Raw genomic sequence first — 26,784 nt, forward strand, 5'->3', positions numbered from 1 at the left:
TTCTTTACCCAAGGCACACTTCTTTGGGTTTATAGTAAATCCGGCCTCTCTTATAGCATCCAACACCGCTTGGACTTTCTCCAGATGACTCTCCCAGTCCGGGCTAAAGATGACGATATCATCTAGGTACGCAGCAGCGTAGGCCTTATGGGGTGCAAGAACTCTATCCATAGCCCTCTGGAAGGTCGCCGGAGCTCCCTGTAGGCCAAACGGCATCCGGGCATACTGGAAGCATCCATCAGGTGTCGAAAAGGCTGTCTTCTCCTTGGCTTCCTGCGCCATGGGGATCTGCCAATACCCCTTTGTCAGATCCAAGGTGGATATATATCTGGCGTGCCCAAGCCTTTCGATGAGCTCATCAATACGGGGCATGGGATAAGCGTCGAACTTGGAGACCTCATTCAACTTCCGATAGTCGTTGCAAAACCTCCACTCTCCATCAGGTTTTGGGACCAGGACAATTGGGCTTGACCAACCGCTCTTGGATTCCTCAATGACTCCAAGCCTCAACATACGCTCCACTTCCTTGGAGATAACTTCTCGACGAGCCTCAGGAATACGATAAGGTTTCACATTCACCCGCACATGGGGCTCTGTTAGGACCTCGTGCTCTATGACCTTCGTGTATCCTGGCAATTCTGAAAACAGGTCCCTGTTTTTCTGGAGTAACTCCCGGCACTGCTGTTTCTGGGTTTTCGATAGCGTCTCTGCTATAGTAACCGCTCCAACCTCACCTTCTGGGTTGCTTAACAATGACGGAGTAACTGTCAGCTCTCTATCTTGCCATGGCTTGATGAGGTTGACATGGTAAACTTGGAATGGTTTCCGTCTTCCTGGTTGGTGAATTTTATAATTTACCTCACCAAGTTTCTCGACAACCTCATATGGCCCTTGCCATTTGGCCAAGAACTTGCTTTCCACCGTTGGAACTAACACCAGAACTCGGTCTCCCGAATTGAACTGCCTCACTCTTGCAGACCGGTTGTAGACCCTGGCTTGAGCTTCTTGTGCTTGGAGAAGGTGTTCTTTCACGATAGGCATCACCTTTGCAATCCTCTGCTGCATCAGGGCCACATGCTCAATGACGCTTCTGTGGGGCGTGACTTCGGCTTCCCAGGTTTCCTTGGCTATATCCAGGAGTCCTCGTGGATGTCGGCCATATAGAAGCTCAAACGGTGAGAACCCTGTGGAGGCCTGTGGAACTTCACGAATGGAAAACATCAGATAGGGTAAGAGACAATCCCAGTCTCTACCGTCTTTCTCTATAGCTTTTCTCAGCATGCTCTTTAGAGTCTTGTTAAACCTCTCAACAAGACCATCTGACTGGGGATGGTACACCGAGGTCCTCAACTGGGAGATCTTCAGGGCTTTGCATAACTCCCTCATCACCTTGCTCATGAAAGGTGTACCCTGGTCAGTCAGGATCTCCTTTGGCAGACCTGTCCGGGAAAAGACATGGACCAACTCGCGGGCTATGCTCTTTGAGGAAGAATTCCTCAAGGGAATTGCCTCAGGATAGCGTGTGGCATAGTCCAGGATGACTAATATATACTGATGGCCCCGAGCTGATTTAACTAAGGGACCGACCAAGTCCATGGCAATTCTCTCGAACGGTACCTCAATAATGGGCAGTGGCACAAGGGGGTTCCGGAAATGAGGAGTAGGAGCAGTTAGCTGACATGTAGGGCAGGACCTGCAATAGTTCACTATTTCCCGGTGACACCCAGGCCAATAGAACCTCTGCACAACCCGTTCCTGCGTTTTTTCCACCCCTAGGTGTCTACCCAAGATGTGTGAATGGGCCATGTCCAACACTTTCCGTCTATACGGACCCGGCACTATCAACTGCTCTACCAACTCCTCCCTTATTTTCGTGACCCGGTACAACAATTCCCCCCTCAACAGAAAATGGGGAAATCTTTTGTCTGCCCCCGGCTCCTGTACCACCCCGTCAATAACTGTGACATTATTAAAGGCTTCCCTCAGAGTGGGGTCCCTATGTTGGGCAGTCCCAAAATTTTCACCGGTAACCTCTAACTCCAGAATGTCAGATGTAGGGGATACTTCCTCCTCATCCCCAACCAGAACACAAAAAGGAAAGCTGTCTGCCTCTGGGTGTGGCGATACCGTTCCAGGGTTCACTGGTTCCCTGCCAGGGAGCTCAGAACCCTTTCCCCACAAATCCCAAAACAAACAGAAATCCCGGCCAATAATTATAGGGTGCAACAAGTCCTGAACTACGCCGACTATGTGGGATTCAGTGCCACATGCCGTTTCAATGTCCACCCTGGCCATAGGGTAGTCCTTTGCATCACCATGTATGCACCGCACTCCGACCTTCTTTCCTGGGAGCAGATGAAGAGGAAAAGTGGCCCTCACCAGGGTCACTAGGCTCCCCGAGTCTAACAGTGCCGTTACTGCTCGACCGTTCACCTTTACGGGACACGCTTGAGGTCCCTCGTTGGATGGAGAGTTCACACTACAGACTGGATACGCATAGTATGAACAACGGCGTCCCATGCTGCAGTCCATCTGCTCAGTGGCTTGGGAACAACGGGCAGCTATATGTCCTGGCTTGTGGCACCTCCAACAAATAATATCACCCGTGGGGACCTTGGGCACCACCTCCCCCGCCCTTTGTGACCTTGGACGCACCACCCCTTTTTGGGACTCAGCTGCCCTCTGGGACCCCCAGTACGGCATGGGCTGCCTCCCGAAGGAGCCTTCCAACCCTTGGTATCTCTCAACCAGTCCGATCAGCTCGTCGGCATTCTGGGGATCACCCTGGGCAACCCAAGACTGTATAGGCCTCGGGAGGGAATGGACAAACCGATCCATCATCACCCGTTCTACCATCTGTGCAGGCGCAGAGGTCTCTGGCTGCAGCCATTTCTGGACCAGGTGCAACAGATCAAACATTTGGGAACGAGGTGGTTTGTCCCGGTGATAGCCCCAGGAGTGAACTCGCTGTGCCCTGACAGTCAGTGTCACCCCCAGACGTGCGAGAATCTCGGCTTTCAATTTGTGATACTCTTTGGCATCCTGCAAGGTCAAATCATAGTACGCCTTCTGGGGTTCTCCCGTCAGGTATGGCGCAAGTACCTCTGCCCACTGCTCTGGCGGAAGTTTTTCCCTCTCAGCGACCCTCTCAAACACCGTCAGGAAGGCCTCAACATCATCCCCGGGAGTCATTTTCTGCAATGCACGTCTTACCGTCTTCCGGACGTGGGTGTCATCAGCCAAACCTGGGGTTGGGGCGCTCGCCTTGCCCTGGATGGCGGTTGCCAGAAGCTGCATCTGCTGCTGATGCTCCTGCTGGCTCTGTTGTAACTGCTGCCGTTGCTCCTGCTGACTCTGCCGTTGCTCCTGCTGGCTCTGTTGTATCTGCTGCTGGCTCTGTTGTATCTGCTGCATCAACAGCCTGTTGGTCTCTTGCTGCCTTTGCTCCTGCTGGACCAAGTGTTTCAGCAGGTCCTCCATTTTCTCCGGCAATGCTTGCTGGCTTGCAACAGCCTTGACCCAGGACATTCAAAAATAAACTCACGTCTCCGCTGGGAACGCTGCTCGCAGGTCTCCACCAATTGTAGCGATTTCACTCACTCAGCTGCGAAGGCTGACACTCAGGAGACGTGTTCCTTTAAAGTTCACTGGGTTTATTGCTTCATAAACCATGAGGCAAAACAACAGAAAGCAAAATAGCCTTTGGTTCAGGCAAAGGAAAACAAGTGTCCAGTTCATCCGGCTCAGTCCTGAAGCCGAACACACTCAGGAGGGTTTCACCTCCACACATATCTGCTGTGTAAAGGATTAGCTAGTCTTATATAGGACTAACCACACCCAGTAATCTATCACATGATTAGCCATGTGGTCTGACATCACCACAGGTCCTGAAACACAAACATATGGTTATATAAAACAACGCAATATTCCGGGCTACATTACAGCAACAAGGCACTTATGTGGCACATACCTCCCATCGACTACACACCCTTTAGCCATGCTACAGTAGATAGGGGCAAAATTGTTTGGTGAATTGGAACGCGCGGGGTTAAAATTTCGCCTCACAACATAGCCTATGACGCTCTCGGGGTCCAGACGTGTGACTGTGCAAAATTTTGTGGCTGTAGCTGCGACGGTGCAGATGCCAATCCCGGACATACATACACACATACACACACACACACACACATTCAGCTTTATATAGTAGATTTTCCGCCAGGAGTTCCGTCTGAACCACCTATTTCAGAGATTTACACGGAAACCCCAGTGCAAGCGCGGAAAACAGGATGAATGTGAGCCGAGCCTTACTACAATCATTGGGAGGTAGAATGAAAAACTCAACAGCAGGTGAGGAATTTATTTTATTTTTCACTCATTTCCTCATGCGGCATAAGTGACTAGACAAAGTTATTCTTCGGGTCGGTGCGCTTACATTTATATCGTTTATGTTTGGCTGCTGTCACGGACTAAAAAACACTTTTTGTTGCAAAAACAAGTTTCTGCATCGACATATTTTCATAGTTATAATTTTCCGCTTGTTTTTTTGCGGGACGAGTTTACATTTTCAGTCACATGATGTTATTGATCTCCTTCTATTAAAAGACCTACAATTCAGGAATTTTTTAGTTTTTTTTTTGGGTGGAGGGGAGTTATACTGTTCTGCGTGAGAGCAATTGTAAGTACACAGTGCTATATAATGTGATGACTGCCATATATTAAGAGGATAAACACTTTGATGAGAGTGCTACTTTAAATAACGAATAAAGTGCAAACATGGAAGTGCCAACTTTTACTCCGGAAAAAAGGCACAATGACCAAGATGAATCGGGGGTCAATGTGTTTTGCACTGGACAAATAGTTTAATATTATAGATTTTCTCCAGTATGGCATAAACTTGTATCGCTGAATTAAAAGGTTTTTCCTATATAGCTTTTATGTTCTTTAATATTCAAGCATCATCTAGGTCCAACCTCAATTAAAAGGTGGAAAGCAGCCAAGCCTCTACATTCAGCCTCAGTGATTTTTGGCTTTACCAGCTATCAGACAATTGCCGTACGATAAGCTGAGCGTCTAACATTATAATAAATATTTAAAATACTGAATAACACACCCTCTAGGTTACCTGCCAGACTTATCCAGTAAATTCATCAGTGTCCTGTCAATACTTTATTATTTATCTTCCTCCAGGAACCCATATGTGTCTCAGTAGATGAATATTATTCCATTAGAACAAACATCTGGGAAACTTTAAAATCTCTGAATTTCAATATTTGATCTTCTCTTCCTCATGGAGGTTTATAAATGAATACAATGAAGGCTTGGGGAACAGGAACAGTGTTGCGAAGTGGAATCTAGGTTAGAAAACATATTTTTATACATTCTACTAGATGTTGGCCCGATTCTAATGCATCGGGTATTCTAGAATATGCATGTCCTCGTAGTATATTGCCCAGCCACGTAGTATATTGCCCAGCCACGTAGTATATTGCCCAGCCACATAGTATATTGCCCAGCCACGTAGAATATTGTCCAGTTACGTAGTATATTGCCCAGCCACATAGTATATTGTCCAGTTACGTAGTATATTGTCCAGTTACGTAGTATATTGCCCAGCCACATAGTATATTGCCCAGCCACATAGTATATTGCCCAGTTACGTAGTATATTGCCCAGACACGTAGTATATTGCCCAGACACGTAGTATATTGCCCAGTGACGTAGTATATTGCCCAGTGACGTAGTATATTGTCCAGCCACGTAGTATATTGCCCAGTTACGTAGTATATTGCCCAGTGACGTAGTATATTGCCCAGTCACGTAGTATATCGCACAGCAACATAGTATATTGCCCAGCCACGTAGTATATTGCCCAGCCACATAGTATATTGCCCAGCCACGTAGTATATTGTCCAGTTACGTAGTATATTGCCCAGCCACATAGTATATTGCCCAGCCACATAGTATATTGCCCACTTACGTAGTATATTGCCCAGCCATGTAGTATATTGCCCAGTGACGTAGTATATTGCCCAGTGACGTAGTATATTGTCCAGCCACGTAGTATATTGCCCAGTTACGTAGTATATTGCCCAGTCACGTAGTATATTGCCCAGTCACGTAGTATATCGCACAGCAACGTAGTATATCGCACAGCCACATAGTATATTGCCCAGCCACGTAGTATATTGTCCAGTTACGTAGTATATTGCCCAGCCACATAGTATATTGCCCAGCCACATAGTATATTGCCCACTTACGTAGTATATTGCCCAGCCACGTAGTATATTGCCCAGACACGTAGTATATTGCCCAGTGACGTAGTATATTGCCCAGTGACGTAGTATATTGTCCAGCCACGTAGTATATTGCCCAGTTACGTAGTATATTGCCCAGTGACGTAGTATATTGCCCAGTCACGTAGTATATCGCACAGCAACGTAGTATATTGCCCAGTCACGTAGTATATCGCACAGCAACGTAGTATACAGCACAGAGCCACGTAGTATATTGGCCAGTCACATAGTATATTGCCGAGTGACGTAGTATACAGCACAGAGCCACGTAGTATATTGGCCAGTCACGTAGTATATTGCCCAGCTAAGTAGTATATTGCCCAGCCAGGTTTAAAAAATAAACATATACTCACCTTTCCGAAGGCCCCTTGTAGTCCACGGCAGCTTCCGGTCCCAGCGTTGGTATGGGCGCAGGACCTGTGATGATGTCGCGGTCACATGACCGTGACATCATGGCAGGTCTTTCTAGTGCAGGCGCGCAGGGCCTGTGATGACGTTGCGGTCACATGACCATGACGTCATGGCAAGTCCTTCTGCCATACCATCTTTGCCACCGGAAAGTGCAGCGGAAGATGGCGTCCGGCGCGAGCGACTACGGAGGGTGAGTATAGCAGGTTTTTTTTTATTATTATTTTTAACATTACATTTTTTACTATTGATGCCGCATCGGCAGCGTCAATAGTAAAAAGTTGGGGACACACAGGGTTAATAGCGGCGGTAATGGAGATCGTTACCCGCGGCATAACGCGATCCGTTACCGCCGGCATTAACCCTATGTTAGCGGTGACCGGAGGGGACTATGCGGGCGACAGGCACTGACTGCGGGGAGTAAGGAGCGGCCATTTTCTTCCGGACTGTGCCCGTTGCTGATTGGTCCCGGCAGCCATGACAGGCAGCTGCCGAGACCAATCAGCGAATGAATAACCGTGACAGAAGGACAGACAGAAAGACGGATGTGACTCTTAGACAATTATATAGTAGATTAGTGAATTTGGAGTTACTAGATGGTGGTTCTGTGTTCAGGATCCTCATCTTTTAAGTAGAGAACCCCAGAGAGTATCCCATGTTTTGAAGGTCCAGTCCTATCCTGCATGAAACAGACAGTAGTCAATGGTTTTTGTTTAATGCTTATTTTTCTCTGCAGTGGAATTGAACACTTTTTTGTAATGTTTTCCAAATTGTTTTTCAACTTACAGCTTACTGTTGGGTATCCCTGTAAGGTACCTTTAAACAAGTAGGGATTGTCCATAGAGGATTGAGAAGACTCTTAAATAGATAGTCAGGAAGATGTGGGAATTAATGCTTGTTTGTATCAGCTCACTCCTAAAGATTAGCAATATATAATATATATACAGGGTGGGCCATGTATATGGATACACCTAAATAAAATGGCAATAGTTGGTTCGTAGTATCAACTTCCTGCTTGTGGCATCATTGGCTAATGTGTCAATCACTGTCACTGCAGCAGGCATAGCTGGATGGGACTTGTAGTCCCATCGGACGATGCCTGCACCCACACACACACACTGACAGAGCCCCGGCAGACCCCCGAACAGCCCCCGCAGACCCCCTAGACACAGCCCCGCCAACCCCCGCACACAGCCCTGCCGACCCTCTCCGACCCCGCACACAGCCCCACCAACCCCGTACACAGCCCTGGCAGCTGCCCCCCCCCCCCGAACAGCCCCGGCAGACCCCCGGACAGCCCCCGCAGACCCCCCAGACACAGCCCCGCCAACCCCGCACACAGCCCTGCCGACCCTCTCCGACCCTGCACACAGCCCCACCAACCCAGTACACAGCCCCGGCAGTCCCCCTCGAACAGCCCCAGCAGACCCCTGGACAGCCCCGGCAGACCTCCGGACAGCCCACAGACACCCAGACAGCCCGGCAGACCCCCAAACAGCCCTGCAGACCCCAGACACAGCCCGCCGACCCCGCACATAGCCTCGCCGACCTCGCACACAGCCCTGGCAGACCCACACACACAGACACGCAGACCCCGCTCGCACACAGAGACACACAGTCACCACCCACACTTCGCCCACATACTTCCCTCCTCCTGGGCCACAGCGTTTCTCGCTGGGTGCTCAGTACATGGAGCCGGGACACGGTGCTGGAGATCGCGGTATGCGTTCAGTGCTTGCATACCGCGATCTCTACCATGATCTCCTGGGCCACAATCCTCATCCCCAGATGCGTAACTCTGTGGGGTCCAGACTGTGCAGGCGCATCATGCTTGCGCAGTCTATAAAGGCTTCGGACAGAGTGACGCTTCTAGCATTATATTTTATATATATATATATATATATATATATATATACAGTAGACCTATGCTACAGAAATATATGAATCATCAACTGTAAGGCACTGCGATGGGGGCATCTTTCCCCCCCTCCTACTTTAATTTATTTTTTGGAATATCAGGCTCACTTACACTAGTAGATTGAGATTGAGTTTTCTTGATATACGGTAAATATTTCTTGATTATAAATATTGAAGTATCAACAGATTGTACCGTAACAGCGGACATAATCTGCAAACCCACAGCCACAAATTCCATCTTGCATGCGGACTCGTCACACCTTCCTTCAACTATTCATAAAATTCCTGTTGGCCAGTACCTGAGGACAAAAAGAATTTGCTCCACAGATTCAGAGAACGTGGCTACGGACATAGACAGATATGACTTTAATATAATAGAGCTGTAAATAAGTCCAGAAACCATCTGCTATGCAATAAATACATAAAATAATAACACCACAAATGCCAATCAGCTACTGTTTATTACTCCTTTTAACAACCAGTGGAGCAAATTCACAAATACCGACCAGAAACATTGGAATATTCGCAAAACGGATCCTATTCTTTGTAAAACACTTCCTGCAAAACCATGTAAAAAAAAAAAACAGCCAAAAGATCAAAAAACCTTAAAGATCTATTGGTCTAGAGCCATTATCAAGCAAGTAAGAACAAACAGGATTCTTTTACCAACTACATCCAAGGTTTATGCTCCTGCGGACAGTGTAAAGCTTGCATGAATCAAGTCAAGAGCAAAAATTTTCATAACTTTGATAAGACAAAATCATTCACGATCAAAACATTTCTTACATTGTACTTCTGCCAAAACTTATATAGGTATGACAACCCGTGAATTACAAATCATAGTGAGGGATCATATGCGAGGCATCGAAAAATCCAAGACTTAGGAAGATGATGGACAGTTAAAAGCACTGCTGAGACATTTTAAGCAATACCATAAGTCGAATGCAAGCTTGTTGAAAATAAAAGCCATTGATCAGGTATCGTTGGGTTCAACAGGGGGGACTTATTTAAGATCCTATCTCGGGTAGAAAACCGGTGGATTTATAGGCCAAATACAATTGTTCCCTTTGACCTTAATGAGAACTTTGGATTTGGGCCTCCGAGATCTCAATCTGCGCATGCGCGGCCTCCGGCAGCTATTTACCTGAAGCCTCCAGTGGCCCACGGCTTCAAGAAGATGCAGTCTACTCACCGTGCACACTGGGCAGTGGCACCGCCACATTTCTGCCGTCTGCATCCTAAAGAAGGGAACCTGCTCAGGTGCACTCCCCACAGCCGCAGCATCGCCACAACTCTGCCGCCGGCATCCTGAGGATGGTACCCTGCTCCAGCTCTGCCTCATTGCCGACACCAGACTCTCAGCATCGCACCCTGGGACTGCAGCATTGCCCCAATTCTGCTGCCACCCGCTTCCTGAGGAAGGGACCCTGCCTTCTGTGACCCCGCTGTACCACCGCCGGCTCTCAGGTAAGATACCTGAAATTCAGACAATTAGATGGACCCCCATCTTATAAAAATCTTTTTTCTGCTTTTTTCCACCTCAAAATTTAGGGTACATCTTATGGTCAGGTGTGTCTTGTAGTCCAAAAAATACGGTACTTGCCTGTCTTCTTTGTGATATGGTACACTTCATACTGTATAATTCGCCATTGATACACATCTTTTTTTAAAAATATTACTTTACTCAATTTTTTCAGAATTCATATTTTATTGTAGTACAGACACAATTGATCACTTCTCACAGACTTACAAATTTTGTTGATGAAACAATATATTCAACTCTTATACTTCATAATTTGGACATAGTTTTTAGAGATGAGCGAGTGCACTCGTTGCTCGGTTTTTCCTGAGCAAGCTCGGGTGGTCTCTGAGTATTTGTTAGTGCTCGGAGATTTAGTTTTCGTTGCCACATCTGCATGATTTACGGCTGCTGGACAGCCTGAATACATGTGGGGATTCCCTAGTAACCAGGCAACCCCCACATGTATTCAGGCTGTCTAGCAGCCTTAAATTATGCAGCTTGCGTCAACAAAAACTAAATCTCTGAGCAGTCAGAAATACTCGGAGGTCACCCAAGCTCGGGAAAACCCATGCAACGAGTATACTCGCTCATCACTAATAGTTTTTTATTCTTTTCAGTTATTATTTTTTCACTTTTTCTTTGCAATTCTTTAAGTACTCATTCACCTTATACACCACTCACTTTCCACATACTGTATATGTATCCAAATTTATGTATATTTTAAAATCCATACTAGAACTAATCTAATAAAATATTAATAAACATAATTACTGGGATTAATAATATACAAATTGATTTACTAATTATATATAATAGCCATTATTGATAACTAACATCATATATAAATGAATATGGTATTTGCTAGTATCTGCTATATAATTGTCTAAGGGTCACTTCCATCTGTCCTTCTGTCTGTCACGGATATTCATTGGTCGCGGCCTCTGTCAGTCATGGAAATCCAAGTCGTTGATTGGTCGTAGCAAAACAGCTACGACCAATCAGCGACAAGCACAGTCCGGAAGAAAATGGCCGCTTCTTCCTCCACGCAGTCAGCGACCGCTCCTTCCTCCCCGCAGTCAGCGCCCGCTCCGTACTCCCCTCCGGTCACAGCGCCCGCTCTGTACTCCCCTCCGGTCACAGCGCCCGCTCCGTACTCCCCTCCAGTCACAGCGCCCTCTCCGTACTCCCCTACGGTCACAGCGCCCGCTCCGTACTCCCCTCCGGTCACAGCGCCCGCTCCGTACTCCCCGCCGGTCACAGCGCCCGCTCCGTACTCCCCTCCGGTCACAGCGCTCGCTCCGTACTCTCCTCTGGTCACAGCGCCCGCTCCGTACTCCCCTCCGGTCAGCGCTCACACAGGGTTAATAGCAGCGTTGACCGCGGTGTAATGCACTCGGTTAACTCTGCTATTAACCCTGTGTGACCAACTTTTTACTATTCATGCTGCCTATGCCTCCGGATCGAAGCGGCCGGTTACCGATGCTCCTCGCGACGCCCCGGTGACCGCTGCATGTGGGCTGCGCAATATACAACGTGGGCTGCGCAATATACAACGTGGGCTGCGCAATATACTACGTGGAAAAAAGAGAAAACAAACCGAACTCAAGCCCAAATCAATAGATAAATATTTATTTAGGGGGTAGAGTACACCATGTAGTAGGGGGAAAGAAACCAAAAAAGAAAGCACTAAAACCAGGAGACGAAAATATTTAAACAAAATCTGTCCACAAATGGCTGCACAAAATAGATATTATTACGTGCATATTAATAAATAATAAAAAAAAAATAAATAAATAAAAAAAATAAATAAATATACATATAAATGTACGCAATACAAAATTATACAAAAATGGCCTAATGAGTAAAAGTGCATGTGCAAAAATAGTACATATTATATACTGAGAGACCACCTAAACACTAAAGTGCATATAATACTTGCGTGTTGAAAACATGGGCATATGTGTTTTTGAATGTGGTGCGAAAAAGTGCAAATGAACAGCCACTAGGGGTAAGGAAATAGCCAAATACAGGTAGATGCGCTAAAGTATAAATCAGTATACCAATGATGTTCCCCAGATGCAGGAATAGTACAATCATATGAGCCGCAAATACCTGTATAAGTGAGGAGTCGTCTCCTGGATGTGCCTATCCCCGACGCGCGTTTCGGCGTCAGCCTTCGTCAGGGGGTGGCAACATCCAGAGGAAAGGAAGTATTTAAAGAGGGAGCAGCCAATGAGCAGGGGGAACGAGTGTGAAGCGACGCGCACAAACGTTGAATGTAACCATGGCGACAGCCGCCGCCAGTCCATGTGATCCCCGCCGCCGCGTGCAAATGACGCAGCCACGGGGGACATGGAACCGGCAGACGGAGTAACCAGGACAACAACGGAGGCGCGCGTACCACCCAGCCCGCTGTCATTGGTGGATGGAGGACATGTGACCAACAGGTCCTAAAAAGCAAAGGAAATGAACAGATCGGGCAGGTCCTGGTGTGCTGATATAATGATAGACAAAATGTGCAGGCATGTATATAGTTAAGAAGTAAGAACAAAATATGAAAACCGCAAAGAAAAGAGAAGAAAAAAGGGGTGGTATTAATAAGAAATAAAATATAATATAATAAGAAGATAAGTGGTAGAATGGGGGACCAAATAAATAAACAAATAATAATAATAAATAATGAAAAAAGAAGAAATAAGAGCAATGAAAAATAATAATAATGGAAACAATCAAAAAAAAATAGAAATGAAATAAAATAGGATATAAAAATAAATATAAATGAGAAAAAATAATAAATGAAAAAAATAATAAAATATAAGAAATAATAAATAAATAAAAAATAAATAAAAATTAAATAAAAATTAAAAAATAATAATAATAAACAAATAAATAAAAACCATGCAGTCATGGGAAAAGGACAAATGGAGTGCAAAAAGGAAAATAGACCTAGAAACACCTCAATTGCTAAAAAAGGGGGTATAAAGTGAAACCCTACGTGGTAAGTAAAAAACGTATATGTGTGTATGGTGAAGCTAGAATAATAATAATAAAACGTATAAAACAACGTAAAAAACAAAACCGTGAATAACACGTGGACAAAAAAAAAATATATATATATATATATATATATATATATATATATATATATGTATATATATATATATATATATATATATGTATAAATAAATAATAAATATGATGATAAATAATAAAAGTACATGAATGTATGCATACATTCCCTTAAATATGTGTTCACATATATATACACAAAGTGAGCCAGAAAATAGGTGTATATAAGAAAAATATAAACATAAACAGGTAACGCACGATATTAACGAAAAATTGATGTCAGTGTGATTGAAAAAATGTGTAAAAGTGCAAAGCAATAAAAACTAAATGAATACAAACTAAATGAAAACAAAAAAAAATATATATATATAAATAATAATATATTAATGTGGTCCATCATTCTATCTTTTATATCTCAAAGGAAGGAAATCTTCATCTGGTATCTTCTTGAGTGCCGAAAGGAAGAAGTAAACGAGAGATGGAAGGTTACTACCATGGAACCAATGCAAGATATCTCCAGCTTGAAAAAAGTGTGACAACAGTGATCCAAGAAAAGACTAAAGAGAGAACAAAAAAATGTAAGTATTATATAATAACCCCTTTAAAATAGAACATGCCTAAAAACATAAACGGACACGATGCTCGCTAAAAACAATATAAAAACAATATTTTAATAGTATAAATAATTAAAAATACTATAAAAACATGAGACACATGAATATTAAACTGGAATGACTGGTGGAACAAGTGATCATAAAAATGGAACAAAGCTAATGTTTTCATTAAGACCTCTGGGTTGTATTGTATCTAGTGACCATATCCATCTAGACTCCATTTGTGCCAGTCTTTGGCTAATATTGCCTCCTCTAATTGATGGAATAATTCTGTCAATACCTCTGACCCTAAAGCACGCTGGATCACAATTGTGGAACTGTTTAAAGTGTTTTGGAATGGTCTTTAACCCCTCTGTGACCTTAGACGTACTATCCCGTCGAGGTGCCCTGGGCTTATCTGACCCTGGACGGGATAGTACGTCATAGCCGATCGGCCGCGCTCACGGGGGGAGCGCGGCCGATCGCGGCCGGGTGTCAGCTGCTTATCGCAGCTGACATCCGGCACTATGTGCCAGGAGCGGTCACGGACCGCCCCCGGCACATTAACCCCTGGCACACCGCGATCAAAGATGATCGCGATGTGCCGGCGATGCAGGGAAGCACCGCGCAGGGAGGGGGCTCCCTGCGGGCTTCCCTGAGCCCCCCGCAGCAACGCGATGTGATCGCGTTGCTGCGAGGGTCTCCTCACCTCCCTCCCTGCTCGAGCCCCGGATCCAAGATGGCCGCGGATCCGGGTCCTGCAGGGAGGGAGGTGGCTTCACAGAGCCTGCTTAGAGCAGGCACTGTGAAGGCTGCAGCGCTGCATGTCAGATCAGTGATCTGACAGAGTGCTGTGCAAACTGTCAGATCACTGATCTGTGATGTCCCCCCCTGGGACAAAGTAAAAAAGTAAAAAAAAAAATTTCCAAATGTGTAAAAAAAAAAAAAAAAAATATTCCAAAATAATGAAAAAAAAAAAAAAATATTATTCCCATAAATACATTTCTTCATCTAAATAAAAAAAAAAAAACAATAAAAGTACACATATTTAGTATCGCCGCGTCCGTAACGACCCGACCTATAAAACTGTCCCACTAGTTAACCCCTTCAGTAAACACCGTAAGAAAAAAAAAAACGAGACAAAAAACAACGCTTTATTATCATACCGCCGAACAAAAAGTGGAATAACACGCGATCAAAAGGACAGATATAAATAACCATGGTACCGCTGAAAGCGTCATATTGTCCCGCAAAAAAAGAGCCGCCATACAGCATCATCAGCAAAAAAATAAAAAAGTTATAGTCCTGAGAATAAAGCGATGCAAAAATAATTATTTTTTCTGTAAAATGGTTTTTATCGTATAAAAGCACCAAACCATAAAAAAATGATATAAATGAGGTATCGCTGTAATCGTACTGACCCGAAGAATAAAACTGATTTATCAATTTTACCAAACGCGGAACGGTATAAACGCCTCCCCCAATAGAAATTCATGAATAGCTGGTTTTTGGTCATTCTTCCTCACAAAAATCGGAATAAAAAGCGATAAAAAAATGTCACGTGCCCAAAAATGTTTTCAATAAAAACGTCAACTCGTCCTGCAAAAAACAAGACCTCACATGACTCTGTGGACCAAAATATGGAAAAATTATAGCTCTCAAAATGTGGTATTGCAAAAAATATTTTTTGCAATAAAAAGGGTCTTTCAGTGTGTGACGGCTGCCAATCATAAAAATCCGCTAAAAAACTCGCTATAAAAGTAAATCAAACCCCCCTTCATCACCCCCTTAGTTAGGGAAAAATAAAAAAAAATGTATTTATTTCCATTTTCCCATTAGGGCTAGGGTTAGGGCTAGGGTTAGGGCTAGGGCTAGGGTTAGGGCTAGGGTTAGGGCTAGGGTTAGGGCTAGGGCTAGGGTTAGGGTTAGGGTTAGGGCTAGGGCTAGGGTTAGGGTTAGGGCTAGGGTTAGGGCTAGGGTTAGGGCTAGGGTTAGGGTTAGGGCTAGGGTTAGGGCTAGGGTTAGGGCTAGGGTTAGGGTTAGGGTTGGGGCTACAGTTAGGGTTGGGGCTAAAGTTAGGGTTAGGGTTTAGATTACATTTACAGTTGGGAATAGGGTTGGGATTAGGGTTAGGGGTGTGTCAGGGTTAGAGGTGTGGTTAGGGTTACCGTTGGAATTAGGGTTAGGGGTGTGTTTAGATTAGGGTTTCAGTTATAATTGGGGGGTTTCCACTGTTTCGGCACATCAGGGGCTCTCCAAACACGACATGGCGTCCGATCTCAATTCCAGCCAATTCTGCGTTGAAAAAGTAAAACAGTGCTCCTTCCCTTCCGAGCTCTCCTGTGTGCCCAAACAGGGGTTTACCCCAACATATGGGGTATCAGCGTACTCAGGACAAATTGGACAACAACTTTTGTGGACCAATTTCTCCTGTTACCCTTGGGAAAATACAAAACTGGGGGCTAAAAAATAATTTTTGTGGGAAAACAAAAAGATTTTTTATTTTCACGGCTCTGCGTTATAAACTGTAGTGAAACACTTGGGGGTTCAAAGTTCTCACAACACATCTAGATAAGTTCATTGAGGGGTCTAGTTTCCAATATGGGGTCACTTGTGGGGGGTTTCTACTGTTTAGGTACATTAGGGGCTCTGCAAACGCAATGTGACGCCTGCAGACCAATCCATCTAAGTCTGCATTCCAAATGATGCTCCTTCCCTTCCGAGCCCTCCCATGCGCCCAAACGGTGGTTCCCCCCCACATATCGGGTATCAGCGTACTCAGGACAAATTGGACAACAACATTTAGGGTCCAATTTCTCCTGCTAACCTTGGAAAAATACAAAACTGGGGGCTAAAATATAATTTTTGTGGAAAAAAAAATATTTTTTATTTGCATGGCTCTGCGTTATAAACTGTAGTGAAATACTTGGGGGTTCAAAGCTCTCACAACACATCAAGATGAGTTCCTTAGGGGGTCTACTTTCCAAAATGGTGTCACTTGTGGGGGGTTTCTACTGTTTAGGTACATTAGGGGCTCTGCAAACGCAATGTGACGCCTGCAGACCATTCCATCTAAGTCTGCATTCCAAATGGCGCTCCTTCCCTTCCGAACCCTCCCATGCGCCCAAACGGTGGTTCCCCCCCACATATGGGGTATCGGCGTACTCAGGACAAATTGGACAACAACTTTTGGGGTCCAATTTCTCCTGTTACCCTAGGGAAAATACAAAACTGGGGGCTAAAAAATTATTTTTGTGGGAAAAAAATTTTGTTTTATTTTTATGGCTCTGCATTATAAACTTCTGTGAAGCCCTTGGTGGGTCAAAGTGCTCACCACACATCCAGATAAGTTCCTTAGGGGGTCTACTTTCCAAAATGGTGTCACTTGTGGGGGGTTTCAATGTTTAGGCACATCAGTGGCTCTCCAAACGCAACATGGCGTCCCATCTCAATTTCTGTCAATTTTGCATTGAAAAGTCAAACTGCGCTCCTTCCCTTCCGAGCTCTCCCATGCGCCCAAACAGTGGTTTACTGCCACATATGGGGTATCAGCGTACTCAGGACAAATTGGACAACAACTTTTGAGGTCCAATTTCTTCTCTTACCCTTGGAAAAATAAAAAATTGGGGGCAAAAATATAATTTTTGTGAAAAAATATGATTTTTTATTTTTACGGTTCTGCATTATAAACTTCTGTGAAGCACTTGGTGGGTCAAAGTGCTCACCACACATCCAGATAAGTTCCTTAGGGGGTCTACTTTCCAAAATGGTGTCACTTGTGGGGGGTTTCAATGTTTAGGCACATCAGTGGCTCTCCAAACGCAACATGGCGTCCCATCTCAATTCCTGTCAATTTTGCATTGAAAAGTCAAATAGCGCTCCTTCCCTTCCGAGCTCTCCCATGCGCCCAAACAGTGGTTTACTGCCACATATGGGGTATCAGCGTACTCAGGACAAATTGGACAACAACTTTTTGGGTCCAATTTCTCCTGTTACCCTTGGTAAAATAAAACAAATTGGAGCTGAAGTAAATTTTTTGTGTAAAAAAGTTAAATGTTCATTTTTATTTAAATATTCCAAAAATTCCTATTAAACACCTGAAGGGTTAATAAACTTCTTGAATGTGGTTTTGAGCACCTTGAGGGGTGCAGTTTTTAGAATGGTGTCACACTTGGGCATTTTCTATCATATAGACCCCTCAAAATGACTTCAAATGAGACGTGGTCCCTAAAAAAAAAATGGTGTTGTAAAAATGAGAAATTGCTGGTCAACTTTTAACCCTTATAACTCCCTAACAAAAAAAAAAAATTGGTTCCAAAATTATGCTGATGTAAAGGAGACATGTGGGAAATGTTACTTATTAAGTATTTTGTGTGACATATCTCTGTGATTTAATTGCATAAAAATTCAAAGTTTGAAAATTGCGAAATTTTCAAAATTTTCGCCAAATTTCCGTTTTTTTCACAAATAAACGCAGGTACTATCAAAGAAATTTTACCACTATCATGAAGTACAATATGTCACGAGAAAACAATGTCAGAATCACCAGGATCCGTTGAAGCGTTTCGGAGTTATAACCTCATAAAGGGACAGTGGTCAGAATTGTAAAAATTGGCCTGGTCATTAACGTGCAAACCACCCTTGGGGGTAAAGGGGTTAAGATGGAAATGTCATTTTCATTCTGTGCGGCAATAATGCCATTCACGTGTTCACGTACACGTACTTTAAACTGGCGGGTGGTGAGGCCGACATAGATTTTAGGGCAAGGGCAGGTAGCATAGTAAATGACAGCCTTGGTTTCACAATTGATAAAGTGTTTGATTGTGAAATGTTTTGACCCCGACGAATCACTGAATGTATCAATCCTCTCCACGTTAGGACATGCTACACAATGCCCACATTTAAACGAGCCTTTCTTTTGTTGTGTCTGGGCAAGAAAAGTTTTTGGATTACTCTGGTAGTGGCTCTTTACCAGCGTGTCGCGGATATTTCTAGACCGCCGGAATGTGATATTGGGATACTCATTGAGATATTTAGAAAGTGTCTCGTCTGCAAGTAGAATAGGCCATGCTTTCTCGAGAACTTGTCTCATTTGATGATTTTTTGAATGGTAGTTGGTGACAAAACGCACATTCTTAGTATCAGATGGTCTTGGACCTGAATATAGTAATTCGTGTCTGGACAAGTGTCTAGCTCTATTATAAGCTCTTTTTATGCTACGGCGGCTGTATCCACGATCCATGAATCTAGATTTTAATTCTTGTGCCCGTATTTCAAAATCACTATCCGTAGAGCACAAGCGTCTGAGTCTTAGAAATTGGCCTACCGGAATGGATTTAATCAAAGGCTTAGGGTGAGCAGATGAAGCATGTAGCAATGAATTCGTAGAGGTTTGTTTGCGGAATATATCAGTTTGAAGAGTGTTGTCCACGTCACGTTTTACCATGACATCCAGAAATTCCATCTGTGATTTATGATGATGATAGGTCAGCCTAATATTCAAGTTATTCTGATTAAGATTAGAAATGAATGAGTCCAGTAGTTCCACAGTACCCTGCCAAATGAAAAAAATGTCATCAATGTACCGTGTCCAAAATAGGACACGGCACATAAATTGATGACTGTCTGACATAAAGAGGTCCCTCTCCCACAGCCCCAGGAATAGATTTGCATATGCAGGTGCATATGATGCACCCATCGCGGTGCCCTGGAGCTGTAGGTAGAGGGCCTCTTTAAAAGTAAAAAAATTATGAGTCAGACTGAATTCTAATACTTCAATAATAAAATCAATCATTGTGGCAGGGTAGTCAGACGTATTGAGGAATCATCTTGTTGCACTTATGCCATCCGTATGTTTGATACTCGTGTACAGTGATTCGACGTCACACGTGACGAGGATAGTATCCTCGTCCACGTGTAGTCCATCGATTTTTTTTTTTAAGAAAATCACCCGTGTCCCGAGTGTAAGAGGGGAGACATTCAACTAAAGGTTGAAGTTTATGATCTATCTATATAAATCTATGTACTATTTTTGCACATGCACTTTTACTCATTAGGCCATTTTTGTATAATTTTGTATTGCGTACATTTATATGTATATTTATTTTTTTTTATTTATTTTTTTTTTTTTTTTATTATTTATTAATATGCACGTAATAATATCTATTTTGTGCAGCCATTTGTGGACAGATTTTGTTTAAATATTTTCGTCTCCTGGTTTTAGTGCTTTCTTTTTTGGTTTCTTTCCCCCTACTACATGGTGTACTCTACCCCCTAAATAAATATTTATCTATTGATTTGGGCTTGAGTTCGGTTTGTTTTCTCTTTTTTCTTGTATTTATATCTCCGAATTGTCCACAATTCTTGTCCATATGGGATATAGGTTAGGCACAATTATGTAGTACATACAATCGTATATTTTGTTCTATTTTTTCATTGTATATCCCTGCCTTGAGATCTATATTTAACTTATTTACTGTGTTTTGCACAGGTTTTTCCTCTTTGGCCATGGACCTAAAAGCCAAGGAACTTTCTTGGCTCGGCTGTGTTAACCAACTTTTTGGTAGTGGTGGGTCTGATTCCAATGGCCCTGGTGGCCAAGGTTCTACTGATTTTAATACCACTATTAAAAGATTGTTACATAAGCGTACTCGCTTATGGTGGAACAAAGCTTTTTTACAAAACTACATCACCAAAGATCTCATCCCTAGGGGTCTTAGGGTTAAGGTGATACCTTCTTTTCCCATAGAAGATGATGAATTTATAAAGAACTGGGAAGATGTGTGTAACAGTACATCCAAAAAATTTATGGAATTATTGATTAATCTTAATACTAAGAGCATTCTGATGATTGACCAACAATTGGAAACTACTTATACATTGGCAAAAACCCAATTAACTGCGGACAATTTCCAATTGATCAATTCAGCCATGGAAAAAGATCTAGATATTTGGGTTAAAGACATTCAAGAAAATCATGCCAATAAATTGTCACGCGACTTAAAGGATGTTCAAATGAACAGGATATATCGGTGGAAAAGAGTATCCACTATTGACCCCTCTCGTACCCGGACTGCATCCATATCATCCACTCCATCATTGAGTGAGTACTCTGATGCCTCTGCCTCCTCGTCAACATCATACAAGGATACATCTAAACGCAAACGACATTTACGCAACACGCCTTACAGACATAATTTTGATTACCCTGACGACAATAGATTAAAGGTAATTCATTTGAGTTCTCATTCTCTTTCTCAAAGTGACCTTCAGGTCCTTCATAAGGGCCTTTCTTTTTGTCCTGACTCCCAATTTGACGTTTTCTCTGCCATCAAGGACTTGCATATTTTTGCAAGATCCCTGATGTTTAAAAAATATTTCCATGATGAAGCCACATTTGAATTGTTTCCTACAGACACGGAACAAACGGCACTACAAGCCTTAACTGAACTTGCTCAAGAAAACCTAGTACCAGAAGGAGGTAAGATTCCTCCTTGTATTGCACCACGCTCAAAAAAATTCCCTCCATTTGTCACTTGCTCCAATATTGATCTATTTGTTAAAATTGTCAGTGAAAATTTCAAAAAGATCCCTCGCCACATTACCAAGGGTAATCTTAACTTTGAAGAACGAAAAAGCCTCCAGAGACTTAGGGATTTACCTGATGTAGTAATAAAACCCGCAGACAAAGGGGGTAATATTGTCATCTGGCCCTCCCCTATGTACGAGGCTGAAGCCTTTAGGCAATTAAAAAATAAAGTATGCTACAAAAAGCTTACTTTCAATCCATTGTCATCTTTTACATCTGCACTCAATGTCATTCTGAATAGGGCTAATAGCGAGGGCACCATATCCAAGGAATTATGCCAGGCATTGACAATGAAAGAACCATGCATACCAACCTTCTACTTATTGCCTAAGGTGCATAAGAACCCTGAGTCACCACCCGGTAGACCAATTGTCTCCGGCAATCATAATTTTGTGGAAAACATAGGGAAGTTTATAGATCATAAACTTCAACCTTTAGTTGAATGTCTCCCCTCTTACACTCGGGACACGGGTGATTTTCTTAAAAAAATCGATGGACTACACGTGGACGAGGATACTATCCTCGTCACGTGTGACGTCGAATCACTGTACACGAGTATCAAACATACGGATGGCATAAGTGCAACAAGATGGTTCCTCAATACGTCTGACTACCCTGCCACAATGATTGACTTTATTATTGAAGTATTAGAATTCAGTCTGACTCATAATTTTTTTACTTTTAAAGAGGCCCTCTACCTACAGCTCCAGGGCACCGCGATGGGTGCATCATATGCACCTGCATATGCAAATCTATTCCTGGGGCTGTGGGAGAGGGACCTCTTTATGTCAGACAGTCATCAATTTATGTGCCGTGTCCTATTTTGGACACGGTACATTGATGACATTTTTTTCATTTGGCAGGGTACTGTGGAACTACTGGACTCATTCATTTCTAATCTTAATCAGAATAACTTGAATATTAGTCTGACCTATCATCATCATAAATCACAGATGGAATTTCTGGATGTCATGGTAAAACGTGACGTGGACAACACTCTTCAAACTGATATATTCCGCAAACAAACCTCTACAAATTCATTGCTACATGCTTCATCCGCTCACCCTAAGCCTTTGATTAAATCCATTCCGGTAGGCCAATTTCTAAGACTCAGACGCTTGTGCTCTACGGATAGTGATTTTGAAATACGGGCACAAGAATTAAAATCTAGATTCATGGATCGTGGATACAGCCGCCGTAGCATAAAAAGAGCTTATAATAGAGCTAGACACTTGTCCAGACACGAATTACTATATTCAGGTCCAAGACCATCTGATACTAAGAATGTGCGTTTTGTCACCAACTACCATTCAAAAAATCATCAAATGAGACAAGTTCTCGAGAAAGCATGGCCTATTCTACTTGCAGACGAGACACTTTCTAAATATCTCAATGAGTATCCCAATATCACATTCCGGCGGTCTAGAAATATCCGCGACACGCTGGTAAAGAGCCACTACCAGAGTAATCCAAAAACTTTTCTTGCCCAGACACAACAAAAGAAAGGCTCGTTTAAATGTGGGCATTGTGTAGCATGTCCTAACGTGGAGAGGATTGATACATTCAGTGATTCGTCGGGGTCAAAACATTTCACAATCAAACACTTTATCAATTGTGAAACCAAGGCTGTCATTTACTATGCTACCTGCCCTTGCCCTAAAATCTATGTCGGCCTCACCACCCGCCAGTTTAAAGTACGTGTACGTGAACACGTGAATGGCATTATTGCCGCACAGAATGAAAATGACATTTCCATCTTAAAGACCATTCCAAAACACTTTAAACAGTTCCACAATTGTGATCCAGCGTGCTTTAGGGTCAGAGGTATTGACAGAATTATTCCATCAATTAGAGGAGGCAATATTAGCCAAAGACTGGCACAAATGGAGTCTAGATGGATATGGTCACTAGATACAATACAACCCAGAGGTCTTAATGAAAACATTAGCTTTGTTCCATTTTTATGATCACTTGTTCCACCAGTCATTCCAGTTTAATATTCATGTGTCTCATGTTTTTATAGTATTTTTAATTATTTATACTATTAAAATATTGTTTTTATATTGTTTTTAGCGAGCATCGTGTCCGTTTATGTTTTTAGGCATGTTCTATTTTAAAGGGGTTATTATATAATACTTACATTTTTTTGTTCTCTCTTTAGTCTTTTCTTGGATCACTGTTGTCACACTTTTTTCAAGCTGGAGATATCTTGCATTGGTTCCATGGTAGTAACCTTCCATCTCTCGTTTACTTCTTCCTTTCGGCACTCAAGAAGATACCAGATGAAGATTTCCTTCCTTTGAGATATAAAAGATAGAATGATGGACCACATTAATATATTATTATTTATATATATATATATTTTTTTTGTTTGTTTTCATTTATTTTGTATTCATTTATTTTTTATTGCTTTGCACTTTTACACATTTTTTCAATCACACTGGCATCAATTTTTCGTTAATATCGTGCGTTACCTGTTTATGTTTATATTTTTCTTATATACACCTATTTTCTGGCTCACTTTGTGTATATATATGTGAACACATATTTAAGGGAATGTATGCATACATTCATGTACTTTTATTATTTATCATCATATTTATTATTTATTTATACATATATATATATATATATATATATATATATATATATTTTTGTCCACGTGTTATTCACGGTTTTGTTTTTTACGTTGTTTTATACGTTTTATTATTATTATTCTAGCTTCACCATACACACATATACGTTTTTTACTTACCACGTAGGGTTTCACTTTATACCCCCTTTTTTAGCAATTGAGGTGTTTCTAGGTCTATTTTCCTTTTTGCACTCCATTTGTCCTTTTCCCATGACTGCATGGTTTTTATTTATTTGTTTATTATTATTATTTTTTAATTTTTATTTAATTTTTATTTATTTTTTATTTATTTATTATTTCTTATATTTTATTATTTTTTTCATTTATTATTTTTTCTCATTTATATTTATTTTTATATCCTATTTTATTTCATTTCTATTTTTTTTTGATTGTTTCCATTATTATTATTTTTCATTGCTCTTATTTATTCTTTTTTCATTATTATTTATTATTATTATTTGTTTATTTATTTGGTCCCCCATTCTACCACCTATCTTCTTATTATATTATATTTTATTTCTTATTAATACCACCCCTTTTTTCTTCTCTTTTCTTTGCGGTTTTCATATTTTGTTCTTACTTCTTAACTATATACATGCCTGCACATTTTGTCTATCATTATATCAGCACACCAGGACCTGCCCGATCTGTTCATTTCCTTTGCTTTTTAGGACCTGTTGGTCACATGTCCTCCATCCACCAATGACAGCGGGCCGGGTGGTACGCGCGCCTCCGTTGTTGTCCTGGTTACTCCGTCTGCCGGTTCCATGTCCCCCGTGGCTGCGTCATTTGCACGCGGCGGCGGGGATCACATGGACTGGCGGCGGCTGTCGCCATGGTTACATTCAACGTTTGTGCGCGTCGCTCCACACTCGTTCCCCCTGCTCATTGGCTGCTCCCTCTTTAAATACTTCCTTTCCTCTGGATGTTGCCACCCCCTGACGAAGGCTGACGCCGAAACGCGCGTCGGGGATAGGCACATCCAGGAGACGACTCCTCACTTATACAGGTATTTGCGGCTCATATGATTGTACTATTCCTGCATCTGGGGAACATCATTGGTATACTGATTTATACTTTAGCGCATCTACCTGTATTTGGCTATTTCCTTACCCCTAGTGGCTGTTCATTTGCACTTTTTCGGCACCACATTCAAAAACACATATGCCCATGTTTTCAACACGCAAGTATTATATGCACTTTAGTGTTTAGGTGGTCTCTCAGTATATAATATGTACTATTTTTGCACATGCACTTTTACTCATTAGGCCATTTTTGTATAATTTTGTATTGCGTACATTTATATGTATATTTATTTATTTTTTATTATTTATTAATATGCACGTAATAATATCTATTTTGTGCAGCCATTTGTGGACAGATTTTGTTTAAATATTTTCGTCTCCTGGTTTTAGTGCTTTCTTTTTTGGTTTCTTTCCCCCTACTACATGGTGTACTCTACCCCCTAAATAAATATTTATCTATTGATTTGGGCTTGAGTTCGGTTTGTTTTCTCTTTTTTCTTGTATTTATATCTCCGAATTGTCCACAATTCTTGTCCATATGGGATATAGGTTAGGCACAATTATGTAGTACATACAATCGTATATTTTGTTCTATTTTTTCATTGTATATCCCTGCCTTGAGATCTATATTTAATATACTACGTGGGTATGGGCAATATACTACGTGGGCTGGGCAATATACAACGTGGGCTGCGCAATATACAACGTGGGCTGCGCAATATACAACGTGGACTGCGCAATATACAATGTGGGCTGCACAATATACCACGGGGGCTGCGCAATATACAACCTGCGCTGCGAAATGTACTATGTGGGCTGCGCAATATACTACGTGGGCTGCACAATATACTACGCGGGCTGGGCAATATACAACGTGTACTGTGTGGGTTGCACAATGTACTTCGTGGGCTGTGCAATGTACTGCGTGGGCTGTGCTATACACTACGCATACATATTCTAGAATACCCGATGCGTTAGAATCGGGCCACCATCTAGTTGTATATATAATGATTTATCTTTCTGTCAAACTTGAGCTACACCTTCGAAATGGACACAATGTGCAAACTTCAAGCTTGTAAACTGTCATCTCTATAACATAGATGACAGACTAGATATAGACATAACGCCAGTCCTCCGATACGGACACATTGGGTTGTGCGCATGCCTGGTTTCTGCGGACAAACATAGTAAGGCAGGAGAGGCATGGTTTAGACTTACCGTTGTACTCCTGATGACACTGTGGGAGCGATCTTAGAAGCAGAAGTACTGGGACGCCGATCTGAGCAGAGGAGGCAGACTGAGAAAACACAGGGCACCAGGTAGGGTGACTCTACATGTGCAGGGTCACTTTTCAGTCCCAGGGTGATGGATCAGTTTAAACCCTGGTTATAATATCTCAACTGTGGCTGTTTTGATGCCAAAAAGGTGGGAAGCTATATCCGAAGAGAATGGCTGTGTGCGCACAAGAGTCCCACATCCCAAGCCAAATTGCATATCTGGCCAATTCTTTTTGTAAATTTCAAAAGGCTATGGTGTGAAGTGGTCCTGTGTTATAGAGAAGGATTACAGGTAAGAGCAACAGCAGATACTACCTAGATATTTGTACAGGTAACTTATACTGTACAATGTCACATAAGATACTGCATGGAGAATATACAGCTCCCGAAAAAATTAGGAGACCACTGCAAAATGTTCAGTTTGTCTGATTTTTCTCTTTATAAGTATATCTTTTGA

General features: G+C 42.4%; 1 long non-coding RNA gene across 1 annotated transcript in view; it reads right to left on the minus strand.

Moving 5' to 3' along the window:
• The window catches only part of LOC138671077 (uncharacterized), a 58,458-nt gene extending 46,166 nt beyond the window's left edge, over window positions 1-12,292 (minus strand). Inside the window, exon 1 of the long non-coding RNA XR_011319425.1 lies at window positions 12,253-12,292. This is a non-coding gene — a long non-coding RNA (uncharacterized lncRNA). The remainder of the gene's footprint in view (window positions 1-12,252) is intronic.
• Window positions 12,293-26,784: the final 14,492 nt, after the last annotated feature.

The sequence above is a fragment of the Ranitomeya imitator genome, chromosome 3 (genome assembly GCF_032444005.1).
Source record: "Ranitomeya imitator isolate aRanImi1 chromosome 3, aRanImi1.pri, whole genome shotgun sequence".
NCBI classification, from domain to species: Eukaryota; Metazoa; Chordata; class Amphibia; order Anura; family Dendrobatidae; genus Ranitomeya; species Ranitomeya imitator.